Source organism: Eucalyptus grandis, chromosome 6 (genome assembly GCF_016545825.1).
Source record: "Eucalyptus grandis isolate ANBG69807.140 chromosome 6, ASM1654582v1, whole genome shotgun sequence".
Taxonomy (NCBI): domain Eukaryota; kingdom Viridiplantae; phylum Streptophyta; class Magnoliopsida; order Myrtales; family Myrtaceae; genus Eucalyptus; species Eucalyptus grandis.
Genome location: NC_052617.1, coordinates 29,014,280 through 29,018,350, shown reverse-complemented (window position 1 = coordinate 29,018,350; position 4,071 = coordinate 29,014,280).

The window sequence follows — 4,071 nt, the reverse complement described above, 5'->3', positions numbered from 1 at the left end:
CATCTTAAATCAAAACGCAAGAATTCTATCACCACTTTTGTCAACTTTTCAAAATATATGAGAATCCCAAAACAATAAAAACAATTTAAAAATAAAAACCTAGTTGCTCTCCAAGCTCTTTATGTTATTATATTTATAAGATATATTCAAGAATCCTAACACAAAGCAATTACTTCTTCTTCTTTTTTGCATAAAATTAGAGAATAAATCGCAAAATACCTCGAGTAGGTGTGAGTAGGTGCACTCAGCGAAGATGGGGGTTTGTTCAAGCCTTTTTCTTCGGAGGTTATTTGCTACTGTTGCAATTGGGAGGACTCAGCAAAGTTGGGGGCTAGTTTCAGTTCTTCAGAGGTTGTTGTCGCTTGTGTGAGGGTTGCCGTTGTTTGCTGTCCTGTTTCCCTTTCCTCTTTCCCTTCTTGTTTGTTGCCGTTGTTTGGCTGGTTCTTGCCGTTATTTGACCGTTTCGTTGCCACTGTTTTGGCAGCTTGTGTTTCTCTTTTTCTCGACACCCTTCCACTTGTTATGACATGTTTGTCATTATAAGTGTAAGTTTTTTGGTGCCATGAATCCTTGCTGTATAGTTTTGGTTAAAAGTCAATATATTACTTACCTTACCAAAAAAAAAAAATTGCAAAATACTTGATTTGGTATTTATCTTCCAACACTTCTAATTTGATTTTCTAAATCAAATAATCTTCATTTCCTTCCATTTGCCATTATTTTCCTTGTTTTCTCTATATATCATTATATTGCATAAACAAAAAAAAATCCAGATATTTTCTCATAAATATTGCATTATTCGTTGTCTAAAATAGGTAAAATAACTATATTTTTATAGGCTGTGTTTGATAGTTTGAACAAAATTCATGATTGGGTAAAATTTATTATATTCTACATTTGGTGCCTACTTAAGGCAAAATAAAGTCGGATATGAGGGGGATATAGACTAGGTAAAATTATCATATTGGAGAGGTGGAATAAAGGTAGAGAGAATTTCTAACATACATAATAGGAAAGTTATTTTTATCAGATAACAAACTTCTTAAATTCATAAAATTAATATTATATTTTTATATAATTAATACTTGAATTTTAATATAAGAAATTCAAAATAACAAAAAATAATAATTTAGTTATTTTAATTTAATCTTATTTTTGTTTATATGTTCAAATTTAATTATATCTTATAATATAAATTCAATATATAAATTCAATATATGTTTATATTTATCACATATTTTATTATTTTAGATATATTAGTACAATTTACTATTTAACACAATTTTATTAGAGAACGATGGAATGGGAAGAAAGAAATAAAAAAAAAGAAATTGATTAAAAAAGAGAGAAAAAAAATAAAAAAATAAAACTAGAGTAGGCAAGAGTGTCCTAAGAGATTTTTAACATCTTTGTTTGTAAAATTTTGTGTTCATTTATATTAATATGTTGTTTATATTAAACAATATACATGATTTGATGATATATATCTGACTTTATTACTTCAATCACCAAATAGTGGATTTGATATAACAAAATCCCTAGATTTCATATCATATCTTATTCAATCCTATCTTGATAAAAAAAAATCCGAATGGCCAAATGTGGCTATAGAGTTATCAAACCCCTAAACTTATCATTTTGCTAGTCCTCGAGCAAAAGTAAAATAATATATACTTAATGATAGTGTGAAAGTTGATGAGATACATGATAAGGTGAGGAATACCCTGAAATGTAGAAAAATTTAGGTTGCCAACTTTTGAGTGATACTAGTGGTAGTTGGGATACTTATAGCCATGAGGAGGGTAATATAGAAAAAGAGAACGATTTCGATTTCGATTTGCAACAGACATATGAAAGCTTTCTTGACAAAGAGAAACAAGTGTCATATGATATTAACCTTTTGGTGTGGTGGAAGATTCATTAAGAGATTTTAATTATTCATGTAGTTTCATTGCTTTAGAGTTGACTTTCAGTACATTTGATCATGTGGTTGATGGGTTCAAAGTTCTTTGACCTCTAGAGTAATGAAAGCTTTCATTCACACTCAAGATTGGTTGAGAGTGATTACCACTAATTAATGTTGAAGAGTGTATAGAGAATGCAGCAAAATTTGAGTGAGTTAAGTTGTGGATATATCTTCTTCTTCTTCTTCTTCTCATTTGTAATTTTTTTCGTGTATCTAATAAGTGAATAATTTATTTAAGGCAGAAGTACCCTAATGGTGCCATAAGTGGTGTACGGCGTTCACTTTGGTGCCAAAAGTTTCCGTCGGATCACTTAAGTGCCAAAAATTTTGAAAAACGATCACTTTGGTGCCATCGCCGATTTGGTTGGTCGGAAATCCGATGTAGCAGTTTTTTATTAGTTTTTTACGCCAACGTGCATTACCGGAGAATACAATCAGCATACAAAGAACAAAACGATGCCGTTTACCGTTTTCCCCCAAATAAGAAACCCTAAATCTCCAATTTTGACTAGAACTGGAAGTTGAAAACCCAAAATCCCCAATTCAACCATTTCGAGTGCATACTTCGATTTTCTGCCAAAGTTATCAGCTCGCTTTTGCAAATGGAGGACAAAAGCTTCAGCAACGGCTCACATTCCTATAAGAAAAGCAAATTAGATGGTGAGTGTTACTGTTATTGTGGGTTACCGAGTCCGAGAAGAACATCTGGGACTCGGTTGAATCCCGGGAGAAGATTCCATGGGTGGTGCAGATATAGAGAAACTTTTATTTCAAATGGGTTGATAGAAAATTCTCTGATCGAGCGACAGATGTGATATTGTAGTTACTTGAAGGCCGAAATCAACCTCCATCTATGTTAATGGACGAGTTGGAGGATGTTGACTTAATGCAAGCTTAAATAAAGGGTTTAACATCTCTATTAGATCATTTGAAAATGGAGGTTTCAAAGCTGAAAATTGAAAGAAACTTTTATCGAGCATTGATTGTGTTCTTATTCTCTTGGGAAGTTTATTCAAATGTAAAGTGAGTAATGAGAAGAAGTTTGTATGTCTACCATAGTTGAAGACATGGAATATGCACTTGTATTGGAATATTTATTAGTAAAATGTGTTTTTTGGTTTGCTGCAATTTTTGTATAGAGCATAATGTTTTGTTATTGTAATCTATAGGTATAAATGCAAGGTTGGACTTGGAATGTATTAGTTGTGAGCACTTAAAAGTTTTGTTGTTTAGTTGTGTATTGTCAATGTTTGTTTTGGTTAGTTTTTGCTTCAAATATAATGGTTTGCTGCATTTTTTATTTGGTAATAGTTTGCTGCATTGAAAGCTTTTTGGTAATGATTTGCTGCATTTTTTTATTTGGTAACAGTTTGCTGTATTTTTTATTTGGTAATGGTTTACGGGTTTGCTGGTTTGCTAGTTTGCTAGTTTGCTGGTTTGCTGCAACTATTAAACCATGGCCGAAATTAAAGGATGGTGGAAAATTCACGATTGACCATTTCAGTGCCATAAGTTGTAAATAGTGATCGCTTAAGTGCCAAATTTTTATAAAAGTGATCATTTAAGTGCCAGTCGCGATTACAAAGTGATCATTTATATTGCACAAGTTTTTAAAAAAAATAACATGTTAGTGCCAAACGTCACATTCCAAATGCACCTAGTTCTTGTACCTTGTTCTGGCACCAGTTGAGTTGTTGGTGCATCTTCTTGCACCAACCCATACAGATGTTGACGCAAGAAGATGTACCGGCACCCAAAGTATTCTTGTAGCATCACATATAAACAGAACCCCACAAATTCATTATAATCCACAACTTCAACGAACAACAGCAACATTGCAGTAACAGCAAAAATAAAATACACAACATAACTAACTTGCTAGTATTCTAGCCGAAACCAACACAAGAGAAAATGAATAGTCATTCCAGTACTTGCCATTAACATTGCTTGATTGTTTACAAAAGAAAAGAAAAGCATGTCTAACTTCACTTCCCAATCATCGAAAGTTCAGTACTTTCCTAAAAAAAAACAATGGCAATATGCAGGCAGCAACTACCATTGATGATATAATATCTAGCACACTCCTAAAAAAAGAAAACATGAAA